The 21,861-nt window shown below is 40.0% G+C and overlaps 1 long non-coding RNA gene across 2 annotated transcripts in view; it reads left to right on the top strand.

Annotated features, from left to right (window-relative positions):
* Positions 1-19,911, top strand: part of LOC128312852 (uncharacterized) — a 31,055-nt gene extending 11,144 nt beyond the window's left edge. The window contains exons 1-3 of one of the 2 annotated variants that reach the window (XR_008292685.1): positions 1,831-2,098; positions 10,467-10,600; positions 17,437-19,911. This is a non-coding gene — a long non-coding RNA (uncharacterized LOC128312852). Of the gene's footprint in view, positions 1-1,830; positions 2,099-10,466; positions 10,601-17,436 lie in introns of those variants that run through there. The other variant, XR_008292686.1, reaches the window with a different exon arrangement.
* Positions 19,912-21,861: the final 1,950 nt, after the last annotated feature.

The raw sequence follows: 21,861 nt of genomic DNA on the forward strand, positions 1-21,861 counted from the left end.
CTTTCCTTTTCTATTATTTGGCTTGGCTACTTCTAGAAAGTGCATTGTGGAATGTGCCCTCCTTCAAGGTTTAGAAGCTTTCTTAGCCTCCAGCTTGCTCATAGAAGCTCACAAGCCCAACTGTTGTTAAAGTTTCTGTCTTTAGACTACGCAAAACTGTCACAAACATTTTTAGAAGGCTCATAGTTTCTTTGGCTGTACAAGTTTCTTAAGAATTTAATCAGCTTCTTTTTATACTTGATTTTGGTCAGCTCCTTGTGCCAATAGCCACATACACCGTTCTTTATTGAGACATCCTTCTCTCTGTTTCATCTTAACTGCAGGTGTATTAAGCCCATCAGCCTTCATTGGAAAGAGCCACAACTTCAGTCTCTTTTATTTGGATGATTTTGTCCAAGTGTAAGTCTAACTAAGTGCCATCTTAACTCATTCAGAAGTTTAACACTGGGTGTGAAAACCATACCCTTGATGTATCCCTTGACACAAGGCTATGTTCTAATCTTTCAGTTTTTCACCAATCAATGATAAGAAATAATGGTCTGTTCCAATCCTGCAAATCTCCTATTTTCTGGACCATCTCTGTTACTTTCCATGCTTGCTTACAAATCAGTTAGTTCTGTTCTTAGCTCATCGTTTTTATTATAGTATCTTGTCACATTCAGTCAACAGCAGTCAACAACCTGCTAGAAAAGTTCTCTTTCCAAATTACTTCCTGTAAAGCTATAAGTTCAAAAAGTATATTACCTTTTAAGTTATCACAGGTGACAGTTTTACAAAATAGATAATCTATTTTGCAGCTGTAACCAAAGATTCCTTGCTGCCTACCAGCTGAGCACTGAGCTAATGCCACACACTTTAGGTTTTTGATATGTTATTACTGCACTTCTAGGCACTTATTTTTGTATTGACCAGGATGGGAGAGCTCTGTAGTGCTTAGGTTTGTAGGTTCCTTAAATATGATTGTCATCAAATGATTTTGTCCCAGGCAACTGGAATATACATTCAAACTCCTAAGAAGTTATGGATAAAAATGCTGATTTGTTAATTAAAATTAAAAGTCTACTTAAGTGTTCTCTAACCAGAACATGTTATTCTCTGAGTCAAGAGATTCCAGAAACTAGTATTGCTCAATCACGAGTGGGTATCATTGTGGGATATTTCATCCAATCTCTGTGGAGCTTGACCTCTGTTATGTCACCATGGGGCTCAGCTATTCTTTGACCAGGACTCTTGGACTGGACTCTCTCCTTGTAGATTATGTTCTAAGGGGCAGAGACAGACAACAAATACTGAACACAAAATGTCACTTACCACTTAATGTAAGTCTTTTTTTTAAGTTTTTTAATGTTTGTTTATTTTTGAGAGAGTGAGAGAGAGAGAGAGCGTGAGTGGGGGAGGGTCAGAGAGAGAGGGAGACAGAATCCTAAGCAGGCTCCAGGCTCTGAGCTGTCAGCACAGAGCCTGATGCGGGGCTTGAACTCACAGACCATGAGATCATGACCTGAGTCGAATTCAGCCGCCTTAACCGACTGACCACCCAGGCACCCCTAGTCTTTTTAAACTAATAAAACTAGGTGATGGGATGTAATGGAACTTGGAGGAAGGAATGGAGGAAGACAGTTTAGCTGGAATGGCCAATGAAAGTCATTCTAAGGAGGGAACATCAGAGCTGAGACTCAAATGAGGAGAAAGAGGTAATCATAGAAGATCTGAGGAAAGAAAGTCTATGCAGAGGAATACCAGGTTCAAAGGCCAGTGACATGAAGGAGCTCAGTGTGCTAGAAGGCTAGGAAGAAGGCCAGGGAAGCTGGAGAATGGTGAGGAGAGACATATGTGGTCGTGTTTGAGAGACTGGCAAGAAATGTATCATGGATAGCTTTGTTGGTGATGTGGAGGAGTTTTTTACTCTAAGTCCAATGGAACTGTTGGAAGCTTTTAAGCCCTAATCAATTTGACCTGTATTATGCTTTAAAAGGTCATTCTGGCTGGCTGCTGTGTGGAGAATGGACTCTGCAGAGGAAGAAGTAGAAATAGCCCATTGAAGTCCAGGTGTGACATATTGGTTGCTGGGATTAGGGCCAGAACAATGGAGATGGTGGTAAGCGGCGGGCTCTTGAAAGTATTTTGGAGATAAGAATTGGCAAGATTTGCTGATAGATTGTTTGGGAGGAGTGAGAAAAGGTATTTTGGCCCAAGAAGCTTGGTGGTGATGATACCATCAACTGTGATAAGGAAGACAGCTGGGGGTAAATCAAGACTTTTATTTTGGATATAACTAAATTTGAGATGTCTATTAGACAGCTAAGAGGCGATGTCAAGTAGGCAGTTGGATGTATAAATCTAGAGCCCAGGGGAGTGTTAAGAGCTAGAGATAGAGATTTATGAGTCATCAGTACGAAAGTGTTATTTTAAGCCATGGAAGAGGATGAGATCACCTAGAGAAGGAATTTGGAGAGAAAAGAGGGTGGACAACAGAGTTAAGGGTTAGCAGAGGAGGAGGAACCAGAAATGGAAATTAAGAAGGAGCAAGGTTGAGGTTGGAGGAAAATCAAGAGTGATAAAGATATTTCTGCAAGAAGAAAGTCAAATGCTGAAATTTGATTAATGCCCTAATTCTGTTTCCTGCTTTGTATTTCTCCTGAACATCCACAATACCATGCCCTTCTCCCTAGCATTTGATCCTACTGGAAAGGAGGTTATTTACAGAATAGTCATTGTTTGTATTATTTTATAATTTCTAAAAGTTTATTTATTTAGAGGAGAGGGGAACATAGAGAGAGGGAGAGAGAGAATCCTCAGCAGGCTCCATGCTGTGTGTAGCCCGATTCAGGGCTCAAACTCATGAACTGTGACATCATGACTTGAGCTGAAATCAAGAGTTGGGCGCTTAACCAACTGAGCCACCCAGGTGCCCCCATTGTTTGTATTATTATTCCCTTCTGGTGAATTATAATAAGAGGTGGATGAAGTGGCATCTTGATGGATCAGGAAGGTCATGGGTCTACATTGACATGACTGATGATAAGAACTCACTTGCTATGAGAATGTAGGAAGGTTTCTTAATCTCCCAGAACTTTAGTTTCCTCATGTGTTACTTGGGGATAAGAATACCCAGAGTTTTGTTATGGGGGTTGTTAATATAATATATACAAAGCACTAAGCTCAGTGCTGGGACGAAAGTAAGTAGATCACAAACGGTAGTTTTTATTACTTTTCCCCTGATGCTAATTGGCTAACTATGGAAATGGATCACTATCAAGTAATCCTGGGAAGATGAATTGGTTAATTGTTCAGAACTATGTTGGAGAGGTGAGTCTACCTACTATTGCTATAGGATAGAAGCCAAACACTCCACCAATAAATAAATGCCCCCTGCAACCTTAGTCCTCACTGCCCCAACTGATGATCCTTTTCAGAGTCACTATATGTAAAATTCAGTTAAGTGATGTTTTAAGAGTTGGAGAATCAGTGATAGAAGCATACCTCTGCTTCTCTGTGGAGAATTATCCAGGCCTAGCCATGAGACTGGCAAATCAGGCTGCAAGTGAGCAGATAGGGTAGGGACAGGGGCCTCCGTAGAGCTAAGAGAGGGTCGTGAACTCTGTTAAAATAAGCAGGCATTTCCCCACCTTTGGGCAGCTCACAAGCCTACCTTATCCTCTGAAGCACAAGAGAATGGGTCAGGGATATAATTGAGCAAGTGTCTTGGATTCATTTTCCAGCAAATGAGGCTGTTAGCCCTAGCCGCTCTCTGAGAGGTTTTTGTTAAGCATAACAATTCCTCTGCAAATGTTACAGTTCCCCTTATAGTCCCTCTGCGCCAACCACTTTCATCTGTGGGTGCGGTTGGGTGGCAGTGACTGCCCGGGAGTAGGGCAGGGAGTCTGTGCTGATGGAGATATGGCAGCCCCTTCCTCCAGACTGAAACCCCCCAGCCCCTCCTTGAGGTCATCTCATCTTGAGTTTGGAAAGAATGCTCCACACCCACCGTTCAATTCATGTGTCTAGTTTTCAGTTCAACTTAACCTGTTAAATTAATTTTCCCTTGAGGAGAGTTACCACCTTGGCCTAATTATCAGAAAGGTAGAACACCTTCTATGGAGTGGGATTCACTCAGTTTGAATCTTGAGTCCAGCATTTAAGATCTCTGTGATCTTGATGCAGTTGGTAAATCTCCCTAATCCTGTTTCCTCATCTGTAAAACGGGACTAACTATTGCATAGCGTATCATGGAGATTAATCAACCCGCACAAAAGATTTCTTTAGCATTATTAATTTACACCCTTGAACAATGCCGGGGGTTAGGGGTGACACCCAGCCTGCTCAGTCAAAAATCTGCATATAACTTTTGACTCCCCAGAACTTAACTACTGATTGCCTACTGTCGACTGGAAGCCTTACCCATAATTGACTGGAAGTCAATTAACACCTATTTTGTATGTTATATATATTATATACTGTCTTCTTACAATGAAGTCAGCTAAATCAAATGTTAGTAAGACAATCATAAGGAAGATAAAATATATTTATAGTACTGTATTTATTGAAAAAAATCCACATGTAAGTGAACCTGCATAGTTCAAATCCATGTTGTGCAAGTGTTAACTGTACCATTAAGTCTATAATAAATGTTGACAGGATATTTAATCCATATTATGCAAAAAACACTGAGAAACTCATTTTAAGAGGCTTCTTTATGCTGTTATTTTCACTAGTGGTATTTTACATGTCATTGTTGGTTTACACATTTTATTCTATCCTCTATGATGCTTATGAAAAAAGAAATACCATGTTAGGAGGATCTAGGAAACTAGCTTTATGATACAGTAGAGAATAATGGCACCTCCTCCAGTTTTATATTTATGAGAATGTCTAACCCGTCAAACAAAATGTCAACATGGAATCGGAGTCATTTGGCGAGTATGTTTATCTTTAGGGTGTTTTCAGCTGCATGTAATGGAAAACCTTGACAGAAACTGGCTTAAATAATGGATAAAAAACGTATCTCACAAAGCTAAAAGTCCAGAGATGGGATAGCTCAGCCATATCCTGAGGGATCCATTGTTTCCACATTGATGCCGTGCTGTCTTCCAAGGGTTGTCCTTGCCTTCAGACTTGTCCCTCTCTGGTCACAAAACGGCTGTTGGAGTCGTAGGCATCACCTCCAGGTATGGCTTTGTTTAGAGAAAGAAGGGCCATTGTTCCTCATGTCTCTTTCTTATGATGCCACTGATGACCCTAACAAATTGCTGGCATTGGCAGCCTTCCTTAGGCATGTAGATGGTCTCAAGAGTTCAGCAAAAAATAGTTCAACAACTTGCCAGTGCAGCACACCAGCGTCCTCTCTTCCTTCTGTCCCTACCTTTTTCCACACTGGCAGTTGCACATTTTAAAGTCTACATTCCCAGTTCCAATTGTTTTTATCAGTTTGGGTTATCTGCCACAAGCAACAGAAAACAACTCTGGCTGCTTGAGGCAGGACATACATTTATTTAAAATGTACTAAATAGTTCCAGAATGATCTTAAATTTTCTTTTGCTATAAAGGACATCATTGGGACACTTGGCAAATTCTGAATAAAGTCTGCAGATTAGATAATAGCAGTTTATCCATACTGATATGATGAAAATTGTGCTGTATGTAAGATAATTTTTTTAAGTAAATACCAAATGACATTTTAGGGAAAAGATACCATGTCTATAATTTACTATTAAGCAGTTTAGAAGAATTCTAGAGAGAAACAGAAGAAAGCAATGCAGAATAATAATATTGGGGAAACTGGCTGAAGGGTGTCCAGAAAGTCTTTGAACTGCTCTTGCAACTTTTGTGGAAGTTTGAAATTATATCTAGTTAAAAAAAATTTAATGATGCAAGCTATACAAAGTTAAGGTTGCAGTGCTTTATTAGTTACAAGAGCTTGCTTTAGTAATTCTCTAAAGACAATGAGGAGGATACTTAGTGAATAGCCCAAGAACAGCCTAGATTGCAAGAAATTCGGGCCAAAAGGCTTCAGAACTGGAAACAGTGCTTCACATAACATCAAGGAGCTTGACCTTTGCCACAGAGCAGCCACTTCCATGATGCGCTAGATACTGCCCTTTGCATTGCTGCGGTGGCTGGTACCCAACGCTATACCACTGTCAGCACAGTTGCTACTGCTGTTCCCACCACCACCACTGCCAGGGACTGTCTTTAGGACCTTTCCTTTTTAGCTCTGCTACGTGACCGTCAAAGTCCATGCTGCAAGAATCAGACTGATAGAGCTCACGTTGTGGGCTTGTACCTAGAAGCAAGTCAGACTTGTAACAGGAGTATGGAGACTTTGCAATCTCCAGAGGTGAAACACAAGTTCTGCTTTGCCACAAAGAGAGGAATTCCCCGAGGAGGAATGAGTTTCAGATACAGCACAACCCACAAGGATAGAGGTCTGTTGCAAGATGGCTTTTGTATTCCCACGCTTAGGATGTCAAAATACACTCCTGCTATTGTCTTGTTGAAGGTAGGAGCAAGGGAAAGTGTATTTCTCTCAACTTGAAGGGAGTAAAGTATTCACAGATGTTAGGTCCAAACTCACATATACTCACACACACTGAGTGTTGATATGGAAGAAATTAGCCTTGATGAGATTTAACCACTTTCTGACGTTGCGCGGAAAAGTTGAGCCCTTTGTTTTCAGCTGGATTGATTTTATTCTGAGTATGCTTTATTCTGGATGTTGATATATTTTTCTTCATTCTCTTTCATACACATTTTGAAGTTTCCTCCTTTTCTATTTCTTGTTGTAAAAAATGACGAGGTTATTTCACATGACTCTTCTGTTTCAGAAAATATTCAGTTCATGTCTCTCAAGAAAGCCCAGCCCTCTGCTCTGGCCTAATATCTACTGTCTGAGACTCAACATACTTTTGTTTCTCACTCAAACTTTGTTTTATTGTGTAATGTAAATATAGTTATGTAATATATAATATTGGAGTCTTTTTCTGGCCTAGTAGCATGTTAAGTGCTATTTGTGCATTAAGCATTAAAATAATTTTTTGCTCTTTTGCTCTTATTGGAAAAGAAACGTTCATACTTCAGTTAAGGAAAAAACAGTAGCGTCATATAATTCTTCAGAGCATAATATTTTTATAAATGTTCCCCATAGAAAATCATTAGAGGGAAGTAGAAATGTAAGAGAAATGGTACTCTAAAAGTATTTGACATCTGGTTGGAATTATGTTATTTGATTATTGAAAGCTTCTTCGGAGGGGTTGAGGGAATTTTAACATTTCATTTGGCAGTCAGGTAAGAGACGAATTTAACTGGCCTTCAGTACTGCTGGCCCATTCCTGAGAACTAGCTGCTGAGAAGAAGGAGGTGGGGAGGAGGAAGAAGCCTTTACTTACACTCCATGAGGGATGATTCAGGTAGACAGCCTGAATTATGTGACTTATTGGCAGCAAGTTAAGTATTGCCTGAGTGGATTACTGCAAAATGCTTTAGCTGGGGACGGCTTTGAAAACCACTCATCAATTACAGATGGTACCTGGTATAGTAGCATGAGTACCCTTGAGTGCTTTCGTCCAGGAAATTTGAAGGAACCTGTTATCTCTGACCTCCTCTAACCACCTCTTCCTTCACAGGTGACCTTTCTTACCTAAAGACCTCAAATGTTTATCACGAACCTGCACTCCACACTGGATATCAATGATTAAACAATGCCCACTGCAGGACTGTGACTTTAAATTGTCTCAGAAATTACAAAGACCAACATTTGTCTTTGTTAACCCACTGGGTGATTCTTTGTCTCCAGTGATAAGTGAAAGGATCAAATTAGGGATTTCTAGAGTACCAGAATCACATTAGGGTTAAGCAAAACTCCAGATTTTCCCAGAGTAACTTTGGCTATAGATGTTCCTTATTTGAGACAGTAAGTAAGATGAAATGTTCTAACATGGCTAAACGTGATAGGCAAGTGAATTCATCTAGGGACAGTAGGTTCTAACTGTCCCTACTTGGATCCATGTAGTTACCCAGGGTGACTTGGGTCCATGGATACCTGAGAGGTCCATGGAAACGGTTCAGGGCATTTGTGAGTCTATTCAAAATGTAAGCAAAATTTTGTGTGTATTTTCTTGTGTGCATTTATTTTTCTGAGGAATATCCATACTTTCCATTGGATTCTCAAAGGGATACAGGTCCTAGAAAACATTGGAAATATCCCTCCATAGCAAATAGCCACAAATCTGTCTAAATCCAGGATGTCTTCAGCCTTAAGCAGAACCAGGTTAAAGGAAAGAAGAGAGTTAGCTTCCTGGAGTGCCCTCTGTAAGGAATGCTAAATCATTGCTGGAATAAATTGAAAAAGAAATGCAAATTCATCTCACTCCTGGACATTGCCCTTGAGTGAAATTAAAAACGGAGACTTTTTTGACTTTTGAGCATTTTTGTAAAGCACCCTTGTAGTCATAGCCAAAATTCTGGAATTAAATGATGAATATAATTTTAAGTATCCTGGAAACCTAAGTGGCTATTTTTTCAAGGGGAACTGCAGTTGAGTAACCACAAATAATAGTAACAAAAATTTGTATTTACTCCCGTCTCTCATAGAAAGCATATCCATGCCATACCATATTTCTCATCATTTCCACTGCAAATGTACAAATCCTCATTCCCTTCACTAGGTACCCCTCCATAGCCTTTTTTTTTTGATGTTTATTTATTTATTTTGAAAGAGAAAGAGGGAGTATGAGTGAAGGAGGGGCAGAGAGAGAGGAAGAGAGAGAATCCCAAGCAGGCTCCACGCTGATAGTGCAGAACCCAACTCAGGGCTTGATCTCATGAACTGTGAGACCATGATCTAAGCCAAAATCAAGAGCTGGATGCTTACCCCACTTAACCAACTGAACCACCCAGGCACTCCACCCCTCCATATCCTCTATCCCAGTCCATGCTACTTATGCTACTGATTTTTCTCTCTGGTCCTCTCCCCATGGCCTTGCTCTGTATTACGTAGATCAACATGGTGACTTTGGCTTAGTCATTTCTCCTATCCATAGGAGATATTCCTATATGCCTGTCCCTTCCTGGGCCTGCCCCTTCCACCCATATTTTGTATTTGGCATCACAAGTATTCTAGTACCTGATTTGGGAAAGACTCAGATTAAAAACAGGATAGATGGAAAACCGAGAAACACCCACTTCTTTTATTGATTTATTTATTTAATTTATTTTTTAAAAAATTTACATCCAAGTTAGTTAGCATATAGTGCAACAATGATTTCAAGAGTAGATTCCTTAATGCCCCTTACCCACTTAGCCCATCTCCCCTCCCACAATCCCTCCAGTAACCCTCTGTTTGTTCTCCATATTTAAGGGTCTCTTATGTTTTGTCCCTCTCCCTATTATTATTTTTGCTTCCTTTCCCTTATGTTCATCTGTTTTGTATCTTAAGGTTATCACATGAGTGAAGTCATATGATATTTATCTTTCTTTGACTGACTAATTTCACTTAGCATAATACCATCTAGTTCCATCCATGTAGTTGCAAATGGCGAGATTTCATTCTTTTGATTGCCAAGTAATACTCCATTGTATATATATACCACATCTTCTTGATCCATTCATCCATCAGTAGACATTGGGCTCTTTCCATACTTTGGCTATTGCTGATAGTGCTGCTATAACCATTGGGGTGCACGTGTCCCTTTGAAACAGCATACCTGTATCCCTTGGATAAATATCTAGTAGTGCAATTGCTAGGTCATAGGATAGTCCTATTTTTAATTTTTGAGGAACCTCCATACTGTTTTCCAGAGTGGCTGCACCAGCTTGCATTCCCACCAGCAATGCAAAAGAGATCCTCTTTCTCCACATCCTCGCCAACATCTGTTGTTGCCTGAGTTGTTAATGTTAGCCATTCTGACAGGTGTGAGGTGGTATCTCATTGTGGTTTTGATTTGTATTTCCCTGATGATGAGTGATGTTGAGCATTTTTTCATGTGTCGGTTGGCCATCTGGATGTCTTCTTTGGAGAAGTGTCTATTCGTGTCTTTTGCCCATTTCTTCACTGGATTATTTGTTTTTTGGGGTGTTGAGTTTGATAAGTTCTTTATATATTTTGGATACTAACCCTTTATCTGATATGTCGTTTGCAAATATCTTCTCCCATTCCATTGATTTTCCTTTTAGTTTTGCTGATTGAAGAAACACCCACTTCTAAATCTTGTTCTGGCTGCACATGGCAGAGTGCTGATTACAAGAAATGAACGATTTCTTTCATTACTTGATTTTTGAAGCCATTTAATATGCCTCCCAGGTAGTTTTCTGATTTGGAAAACCATAAGAGAAAATAGAAATGTTTAATGCTTTCCAGAATTCTTGTTTTAGAATTCTCCTTCAAATTGTGGAGATGAATTTGTACGTGAATCTGATTCTGGATGTAGTTTTCATTAATTTAAAATCTGTTTCCTTCTATCCCCACTCAGAGTTGATGGGCTTGTACAGATCTTTCTACCTGAGCCAGATGTCATGCAAGATCCTGGCGAAATGGAGATGAAAAGACCCATACCAGCTTTCAAGGAGTAGCTGTCAGATAAGTGGGCGATTGCAGTATGTGAAGGTAAATGCACTCACAGGTGGGGGGGGGAGGGGGAATATGTATTGGGCAATGGGAACTGGTTGTGGGAAGCATCTACATTTGTCTACAGGAGGGGAGCCTTAAGCTAACTCCTAGAAAATGAATAAGCATTAAGCTAACGTGAGAGGCACATAGTACACAACAAATGAAGGCACGAGACGGCATAAGAAGGCATGTAAAGTGGGGTACTTGGTGGCTCAGTCAGTTGAGCATCTGACTCTTGGTTTCAGCTTAGGTCATGATCTCATGGTTTGTTGGTTCAAGCCCCACATTGGGCTCCATGCTGAAAGTGTGGAGTCAGCTTGGGATTCTGTATCTCTCTTGCGTGCACGCGCGCTCTCACTCTCTCTTTCTTTCTTTCCCCCTCCCCTATTCATGCTTTCTCTCTCTCAAAAATAAATAGATAAATTAAAAAAAAAAAGAAAGGAAACCAGAGGGGGCTAGTCAGATACCTTTAGTCTTCACAGGAAGGGACCTTTGTTTTCTTCCTGGGGGATTCTGAAACTTGGAGCCACTCATCTGTAGCCAGCGCTGTGGGGGTTCTCAATGTGGCATGGTGGCTAACGGGGCGGGTTCAGAGATCAGCCTGCCAGGGTTCTCTTGTTCGTGCTAGTGTAGTGACATTGGACAGTTTTCCTGGCTTCTCTGTGTATCACTTTTCTCATCTGTAAAATGGGGATGTGATATTGTCTCCTTCACAGGGGTGCAGTGAAGATATAATGAATTTATGTATGACATTTAGAATTATACCTGGCATAGGCAGTAGAGTACAAAAAATGTTAACTGGTATGTGCATTCCCTTTCAAACATCAATAAATGGAATGTTCTGCAACATTCCAAAGTTTGATCTTCTATCAGGGTTGGCCCTGGGAGTAGATAGGTGGATCAGACACCTCTTTAAACAGTTTTTTGTTGTTTTTTCAAAGTTTTATTTATTTATTTTGAGAGAGACAGAGAGAGCATGAGCAGGAGGCAGCACAGAGAGAGGGAGAGACAGAGAGAATCCCAAGCAGGCTCCTCTCTGCCAGCACAGAGCCCGGCATGGGGCTCAATCCCATGAAACCATGAGATCATGACCTGAGCTGAAATCAAGAGTGGAACACTTAACCTACTGAGCCACCCAGGTGCCCCGATTAGACACCTCTTTATATGTTGCAAGAAGAGTAGTGAAAACTCTTCTCTATTCTACCATATTTCCCCTACTTGGAATGGGGATACCCACTTATTAAACCTTACTGGTCAGTGAAGATAGTTCATAGTTAAACCATTATTAGGCACTAACATCTGCTTATCTGATATGTTATCTGATCTGCTTATCTTACATGTTATTTAGTAAGTTATCAGAGCTGGGAACATAGCCTAGAGGGAATGGGTCACAAATCTGGTAAGTCAAAAGCATAAATGAAAAGTGAAGGAATACAAATTAAATTTTGTCTGTAGCATACTATATAATTTAAAGTTTGTTCACAACATAGATTTATAGCTATTGTTTATAAAACACTTTAACATTTTATCTCATGGTAGTTAAAACTATCCCAAGAGGTGTAGGTAGAGCATTTTTTACTATTTTTTTAACGTTAATTTATTTTGGAGAGAGAGAAAGAATGTGAGTGGGGGAGGAGCAGAGAGAGGGGACAGAGGATCCAAAGTTCGATGTGGGGCTCGAACCCATGAGATCACTGCCTGAGTTGAAGTTGGACGCTCAACCGACTGAGCCACACAGGTGCCCCAAGCATCTTTCACTACTAAGAATACATTCAAAATAAGGAAACCAAGGCACAGATGAAGACAAATGTGGCAACTTTTGTTCAAATGCCTCTTCCCACCTCATGCTTCCTATCTAGTTCTGCAATGTTTTTATTGAGAAGGAGAGAAATGTCTAAAATCCACTTTGGGGAGTTGTATGACTTCTAGTGGAGCACTTGCTATATTTATCAAAAAGTTATAGCCCCTGGTAGTATCCTTCACTGAGTATCTGCTGCCTGGGGCAGGGAACTTGCTTGGGAATATATGTATTATTCATATTTACAGGCTTGCCTGTTATAACAAGACTTTAGAGTTGCTACCTCATGTTTACGGACACATAGCAACAACAAGAGACAAAGACATGGGTTTGGAATTTATCCCATGGATATTTTTATAACCTATGCTGTTAGTAGAGTCACCATGGAGTGACTCAAGAAGCATATAGACGAGTTGGGGAAGGTGTGAACTGCAGCTATAAAAGGTTAAATAAAAATAAAATGAAGTTAGGAAATGAATAAATGAAAATATCTTTAGGTACTATGATTCTGTAGGTACTATTGAATGAGTGGAAATAAGCATCTGCTAATGTCTCATAATCTCAATTTCCACTTAAAAATGTGCACCCTCAGTTCATGACCCTACCAGTCTCTCATGTTTCAGAAAAATCCTTATAGAATAAGCATGTGGAGAGAAAAGAAATTAAAGATAAACCCAGATGGAGACAGCGGAGCCTCAGCTCCATGAGATCAGGGACCAAGCCTGAATTATTTGTTAAATCCTCAGGGCTTAGTATACTACTTTAGTAGATGCTTGATAAATATTTGCCTGGTTAAGGAATGAGTGGGTGCATGGGGAAATGCCAGAGACTATCATAGGATTGGAAAAGCATACTGAGTGTGTAGCAAGGTGGGTGCAGTGTATTTTCATCTTTAAGCTTGGCAGGTAACACGTAATAGGTGTTCTAGAAATGTGGAAGGAAGGCAGGAAGGAAATGAGAGAGGGAGTTAATACCATAGGATCATAGGACTGGAAGGAAATTTGCAAGGGCATTTGTCCTTCCCATAAGCTTCAAGGAAAAGTCTGAGTATAGAGGATAACAAAACAACCAGACCAACCAACAACCAACCAAATAAAAAGCCTCAAATTAGTGACATTTAACATTGTTAACCAGACTGATACAAAGACACAAAAGGTTTGGAGTTTGAGAAAGATTTGAATTCAAGTCCATTTGAATCCTGGTTTTGCCTTTTTTCCTTCTGTAATCTTGTACAAGTTGCTGTTCTAGTTGGGCCTCAGTTTTCTCATCTCTTCAAGGGGAATGAATTACTATGCTAGAATTTTTATAAAGGTTAATAAGATAGCGTATTAAAATGTGCTCAATAGTTCAATAAAAGTTTGTAAAAGAAATTCCTCAAATAGATTGATGTTGAGGAAAGATTTTTCTCTGGAATCTTTTAGAAGGAGAAATGCTAACCCAAACCACAAGTATCTTTTCTTAAAATTCAATTTATGGAAAAACCTAGTGCTTTTGGTTGATGGCGTGTCTCGGGATTTTGCATACTAGAGAAAGTGCTTTAAAAAAGTAATAGGACATGGTAGTGTAAATTATTTGGCAACAGGCTGTCATATTCTACCACAAGAATTCTTCAATATTTAATGAAAAATTCCAGCAACTTAAAATTCAAGACATGTCAGGCCATTAATTGAGGCTCTAGACTAATGTTTGGAGGGCTTTGATTGTCAGCTCCAAGGCCAGACTTTCTCTCCTCGTTCAGATTACTGGAACGGCTTTGAAAGAATGGATCTAGCTGTTGTAATGGATACCTATGGTTGCAGCAGTAAGTGTAGATATCAGTGTCTATTTTGATGTGCTGTCCCTGTCCGAGTTTGGAGAGTCAGAAATGGAAAGAAATGAGAAGACCTGTCAGAGCCAACAGCCCCGGAATCTCTTGGGATATGTGTGAAGGGTGGCCTTCAAATCTGTAGGGGTTACAGCTGTGCCAGGAGATATATAAAGCTTTAAGAAAATGAAATAAATGAAATTTGTCCTTTTAGTTTCTTATACTATGCACAGTACCAGTGCCAGCCCTGGGCTCAGGGACAAATCTACTGACAAGTGATTAGTATCGGGGAGAATCATCCAAATCCAGAGGCATACATAATTCTGTGTCTGTCTCTTGTTGGTTGACAGACGGTTGGATAAGACATGCCAAACAGGTCGAGTGTGGTCATAGCAGAAGTTGAGTTCCAGTTTATCCTTGCTGCCAGTGCTCTGTCACTTAAGGGATCCAAGAGGGAATGAATATTTGTTTTATCAGACCCTGTCTTGGTGAGCTGGGAATGAGTTTCTTCCTCTCTCCTCTTCAGAGCAATGTGGTCAAGTCATACAAGGAGATATCCAGCCACCTTTTCCCCAGGTATCCCTCCACCTACTCTGACCTTAAGTAGCTTAGCACCTAACTAAAATTAGAAAAATAGAAACAGGGAAAAAAAATTACAACCAACATGTTTCTTTATGGTCATGCAGTTACCTACCCACACCTCATTTTAAAGGTGAGAAAGTTGAGGACTTGGGACAGGATGTAATCGTGTAACTGGCTTATAATCAGAACCCAATCTAGAGCTCTCGAATTGAATAGCAGAAAAGAGGAAAACTAGGAAAAGCCTATAAAGAGAAAGTCTGAGCAAGAGACATCTGCAGATTGAGTGCAATTCTAAGAAAGCAAAAGAATTTGATATGCATGTGAATAAAGTGAACATTAAGAAGTATGTTAATGTTTAAGTGTTAAAACTAAAGGAGTCTGTTAAAGATTAAAAGGAGTGAACTCTGATGGCCCTCCAAGGAGATGAATGAATGAATGATTGAATGAACCAAAGGTGTTTTTGTCTTGATATTTCTTGACTCCATATTCAAAACCTAGCACAGAACTAGTCAGTTATATAAAAGAGAGGGAGGGCAGTGAAAATCCGTGTGAGCCTCCCATCTCCATGGGCTTGATCTACTAGAGAAGAGACACATGTGTCATTATGGGGACCTGCTGAGCTGAAGCCACAGATTCTGGTCTGTCTGCATACGGTTTCTTTAATGTGAAGGGAAAAATCAATGGAACTGAAAGAAAAAGAAAAGGAAATTTTACTTTACGCTTGTCACGAATTGCCAAAGATTTGAGTTATAGGAGAATAGCTTTGAATTCCCTGGGAATGACTGACCAGTTAAAACATCCCCAGCCCTTGGATTGTCCATGAAGCCTATTTAATCAAACGGCTAACTGGTCAATCATTCCGTTAATGGGTCAATTCAGTCCAAATGGTTCACTGGTAGGATACAACAAATACAGCGTTTGTGACTTCTCATCTTTAGATTCTGGGCAATGCCAACTTCCCTTATTGGATAAATAGTCCTTTGAGGTTATGATGTTGGGATGTACTGACTCATGTGATACATCTACAGAGTGGATTTTTTAGATAAAGTGGTAAAATTTGGCAGCAATCAAATGCTGAGTAAGGAAGACCACTGGACTAGGTAGGCTCCAGACTACACAAATCACGGAAGAGCGTGCTTTAGAATAGTGTCCAAGATTGCAGGCTCCACATGTGGATTGCCTAGTTTAAATTACGCCACTGTCTTTATTGGGTCTTTGAACAGATCACTTAACCTTTTGCTGTATCAGTTTCCTCATCTGTAAAATGTAGGAATAATAATTCTCTTCCCCTCAGAATATTGTGAAGATTAGGAAATATTTATGAAGGGCTTAGAAAGAGGATGTAGCAGAAAATAAGTGCTTCATAAATATTAATATTATTAATTGCATTAATGCCAATTAATTATATTAATATTACTTAAATGTAGACAGCCCTGTTGACATAAGGAAATGATGGATGAACATGATATATGCTTTAAGCACATGCAGCAACATCAAACTGTGACTTAAGGTTATTAATTGTGGTATTAATATTACTGGAGGCAGTGATTGAGGGAATACAAGCAAGAAATCTTTTGGGTTACTTCATCTCCCTAGAACACCAAGTAACAATCTGCTGGAAACTTGGTAGCCTAGGGCTTTTACCTTGGAGTTTAGGGGGAAGGTCGCTGGCTCATTGGTTCAACAGGCACAACAGAACAACTACATTGAGCTTCTACTGTAAGCTCAGAAGTTAAAGAAATATGCATAAAATATGCTTCCTGTCATCAAAGGCTAAACAGAATAATGGGGGAGAATAACATAAAATAACATAAACCAGTAGCTCTCCTCCAAAGAATAAGAGCCATGTTATTTTCTCAGAGAAACCACCTTTGGCTCTTTAACTGCAGCTAGTTAGCCCTCCATCCCCTCATCTCTGTGCCCCCTCCTGTCTCTTTACCTAGCCTAGGCATCCTTACTGTGCACCCTAACGCTCCATGTTCTTATCCTTGGTAGCTTTTATTATCATGTAAACTTAAACATTGTTTTTGCAGGGGTCCCTGGGTGGCTCAGTCAGTTAAGTGTCCAACTCTTGGTTTTAGCTCAGGTCATGATCTCATGGTTCATGAGTTTAAGTCCCACATAGGGCTGTGCACTGGCAGTGCAGAGCCTGCTTGGGATTCTTGCTCTCCCTCCTTCGCTGCCCCTCCCCCCTCAAAATGAATAAATAAACTTAAAAAAAATTGTTTTTGCATTTTTCCATCCCACTTGATAATAACTTCTTGAAACCCCAGACCATGTCTGTCCTTCTTACTGCTAATTCCCTAGTGCTTAGGACTACACCAGGCACAAAAGTACTTTATACCTATTTGTAGAAAGAATGAAAGTGGAGGGTCCTTCCTGGCAGAGCTGAGGAAAGGTACTCAGAGGAGGAGCTGGACTTTGCAGGGTACAGAAGAGTCCATGGAGGAAATGCATATATGACCATTTAAAACCAAGTGTGCATTTCCAAATAACTAAGTTGCCTGACTTGTTCCGACCACTTGGATCCACTGTTGAGCTGAAATGTGTAATCATTTTGACATTTTGGAGAAATATTTACTAAAGAAGATAAGCTGGCTACTCTAACAACTAGGTCAAGCATCTGATTTCACGTTCTATTTCTTCCAGCTAGAAGCTCAGCATGTGTGGCTTAAGTCGTGTGAGCCTCAACATCCGCATCTCTATAATGGAAGTCTCAAGGATCATCCTCACTGAGCTATTGTGAGCATTGAGCCAATACATAAGGAGGAAACCTTTTGTAAACAGCAAGCATATATGAGACCTCCTTATTAGTATACTTGGTCATAACTATGTTTACAAAAGTAATAACCACAATGATATGATGAATTCTATGGTCATAAAAGGAGGTCCCATGGAAGTCCCTAGAAGTGGCAAGTCAATGTGTTTTTCAAACCCAGGTTCTCCCTTAAAGGGAACCAGCACATCAACAAGACAGGAGCTTGTCAGCTTTCTCTCTCGCTGAATCTGGGCCAGGCCCATTGCCTGAATTTTATGTTAAATAATAAAAGCACTGACATTAAATGTGTTGCCACGAATCAACAACCTATTTAAGGTAAGGTATTATGGCACAGCGGTCCCCAAGCAATGTGTGTTTTAAAAAAATATGCTTAGAACTGCAAGTGCTTTGTGTAGCTGCTTCACAAAATCACTAGAGCTGAAGTATTTGTATTTTAATGTTTATCCCCAAACTGGCCTGCTGTTTTCAAATTGCCCAGGAAACAAAATGTTGAAAATGGAAGGAAACCAGCACAAGCTAGATTTAGAAATGCAGTGTTAGTAAAGCAAGCTGTGGGGTTCTGATACCTTAAGAGCACCATAAAATGCTCATAATTAAATAACTGTTTTTCTTAACACAGCTATTCCTATTTTTCCCCCAGCCACTTATGTAAAAGCATTTAATGTTCATTCTTTCATTACCAACCAGAGACTCTTGTAAAGAGGGAGCTGGTCCCAGAAATTGTTAAAAATATTTTAATAATGGGGTCTTTTACAAGAGGAAAACTGTATTAGGAAACGAAATCAGGCTCTAGATACTTCCTGTGGTTATTTTTATTGGCAATGGGCCCACAAATGATTTATATGGAGGAGGATCATGCCATGGAGCTGCTACCTGAACAACAGTGGTAAAAGCAATAACAAAATGCATTCTGGTTGTCGGTGTCACAGAGACTGTGGAGGAGCAGGGGGCTACCAGTATCTGAAGAAAGAGAGACAAGTGTGCTGGGGAACCATAACACGGAACAGCCGGGCTTCCAGATAATTAATGGAAGGAAGGAAGGGGATGAAACCCAAATCAGGTGGGATTTCAAGCGCTCCTACCACGGATGGGCATAATTTATACAACATTTTGAAAGCCTCACACCAACTATATGAGGTGAATGTGCAGCCAAGGCTGAAATCGCTTAAGTAACTCTGTCAAGTTTGCACAGGGAGGAGGTAGCAGAGATAGTGGGATGTCTCACGTCTGCATGACTCTCAATCCCGTTTGTTCTCTGCTATTCAGTGAATAATACTGAGGTAGCAAGTGAAAGTATGAATGAAGTGGGAAGTGTTCGAGACTTGTAGCAGAATGCAAGAGAAGGAGAAAATGCTGTTCAATGGTATTTCCCCAAGTATGGTCCTGGGTCATCTGCCTCAGAAGCACGTCAAAAGTTTGTAAAAAATGAAAAATTCCAGGTCTTCCCACTGTAGATTACGGAATCCGATTCCCTAGGTGTGGGGCTCAAGGATATCAGGTTATTCATTTATTCCCCAAGAACCTAAATTGATTCTCATGCACACTTAGGAGACAACCATAACCACCAATATGTCTTAATTTGTTCTTTATACTTAACTTAATGGGAGTGTACTCCGAGGAGATACCTCTCACAGCACTGTCGGTTAGTGAAACACATTTTCAGAAACGCTCGTTCATATTTATATAATTATAAACTTGTCCAACCCTTCTGCTGTGTGAACAGAGGACCCTTAGGAACATGAGTTTGAGGTTATTGTAAATATCTTTGCTGTGGTATGATGGCTGTTTCTAAGAGACATTCAGTAAGTGTTCATGTTCCTATACCCAATGGGAAATCTTTTTTCAGTTCACACTTTAATCAGGAAGTAATTTTTCCCACGAGAGTGGTGTATTAGCTGTTGCTGTGTAACAAATCACTGCAAAACCCAATGCCTTACAACAACAAAAAGGATGCACGTGAAGGACATGCAAAAGACAAAGCCAACCTCAGAAGGCCATATATGATATAAATTATATAACATTCTTGGCAAAACAAAATTACAGAAATGGAGAAGAGATCAGTGATTTCCAGGGGTTAAGGATGATGTATGGGATGGATATGACAATCAAAGGGTAGCATGAAGATCTTTGTGGTGATAGAGAAGTTCTGTATCTTGATTCTTTGTCTTGATTACCCTGGTGGTTATAAGAATCTACACCATGGGTAAGATGGCATAAAACTCTACACTCATATGCTACCTGCTTTGATTTTTGGTTTTGATTTTGTACTATAGTTTTATAAGATGCAATCATTGGGGGAAACTGGGTGAAGTACACATGAGATGTCTCTGTAGGAATCCTGCAGTTTCCTGTGAATCTATAATTATTTCAAAAGGAAAACATTAAAACAACTTAAAAAAACCTATAAACAATTGTTATCTCATAGTCTCCATTGATCTGAAATATAACAGTGAGTGTTCCTGGCTCAAGGTCTTTCATGAGATTTCAGTGAAGCTGTGGCCTGGAGCTGAGGAATCATCTGAAGACTGCATGGGAGGATAATCTGCTTCTAAGCCCATTCATGTGACTCTTGGCAAGATTCAGTTCCTCGTGGATTGTTGGAATGAGGACCTTGGTTCCTCACTGGTTGTTGGCTAGAGTTCTCCCTCAGTTTCTTACCACTGAGACCTCTCCATAAATCAGCTCACAACATGGCAGCTGGCCTTTCTTAGAGCAAGTGAGAGAGAGCAGGTGAGCACTCAGATGGCAACCATAGTCTTCTTAGAATCTAAGCCGGTAGGTGACATCCCATTCTTTCTGTCATATTCTCTTCATTAGAAGTGAATCAAAAAACCCAGCTGACACTCAGAGGGAGGGAGTTACATGAGGAATTAGGAACTGCGGATCATTGGGAGGCATTTTAGAAGTTGTCTACCACAAGGACTTTAAAAAATATCTTTCTTTTAGACACAACATGAAGAAATGATAGAATACACAGTGATCAGATTAGAGGAAGTCTGATATAGTTCTGGCATTGAGTAACCATTCTGAGGTTAATAACTGAGGAAGCCAACTGGTATTTTTTAATCTATTAAAAGAAGCAAACTCCACACCAATAACAATGTCAAAGACTGTACTGAGGGGGAGACATCAGTAAACTCATAAGCAAATTCATAAGCAAATATCAAAGATTTCTTGCAAATAGTAGTAGAGACCCTGATATGAAGAGTAAATAGTATGGATATTTATTTCAAGATATACCTGATTATACCTTTGCAGGCTGGGAAGGCAAGAACTAAGGTGAAGATCACCAACAAGCAGTGTATATCTCTTTGCTTCATTTGCTGAGATCATTGTCATGAGGACTGGTCTCTCTCCAACACGGGGTGTACTAGTTGTCTATATTAATCAGATGAAAAACTTCTAAAGCCTTATAGTCTGACAGGCAAGATCTTCTACCCTAGGTCCCACTGAGACATAAATCATCATTTGCTGTGGCCAGAATTGAACTTGGACTAAGAATTGGAATAGGATTGTCTGACCACTGGTAGCCTAGATGGGCCCTTGGTAGTTATGTGCTGTACCCATGTCCTGCAGGTGGAATATTTGGGCTGTCTTCCAAAAGCCCAGACTTGCAATGTGTCTACTCCATGGGCAAGTCTCTGTCCAACTCTTTATTCCACAAGATGATAGATAATGGTGTGACAGACCCAGATGTTAGCTAAATAAGTTTTGAACAGCCTGCTCTGGAGTATTGAGCATTGAGGAATGGCTAGAACATTTTCTCTAGAAATGAGTGTTGCCAGAAGTATTGGATATGGTGTAGTGATCTTAGTGGGACTTAGTGAGTCTTATGTGCAATCAATAAGTGCTGAATGCCAATGGTGAAAAGGACTTGCTGGCCAAGGGAGCTAGGATAATGGTGGTCATGATGATAAATGCATGCTTGAATGTGTGTGTGTGTGTGTGTGTGTGTGTGTGTGTGAGAACATGTGATGTGTGTACCCCATGTCAGCATTGTCTACCATCACAGGTGGTAATAGTTGAGACCATGACCCTCTTGTTCATCATCATACTTTGGCATATGTTAGCCATTCAACAAATAAATTGAATGCATTCTTGAGAATTCCATATTATTTCTGTTCTTTTAACATGCCAAGGGCTGAAAAATCAGGGCCAGGAGATAATTGACAGCTGGGTTGTCTGTCCTAGTGTGGATTGGCAATGAGGTGGACAGAAGGTGTAAAACCAAATGAGAGACAGAGGGGAACCGTAAAAAAGGAGACTGGGTATACATTATCAGGGTATTTCTGGAG

The sequence above is a fragment of the Acinonyx jubatus genome, chromosome F2, assembly GCF_027475565.1.
Source record: "Acinonyx jubatus isolate Ajub_Pintada_27869175 chromosome F2, VMU_Ajub_asm_v1.0, whole genome shotgun sequence".
NCBI classification, from domain to species: domain Eukaryota; kingdom Metazoa; phylum Chordata; class Mammalia; order Carnivora; family Felidae; genus Acinonyx; species Acinonyx jubatus.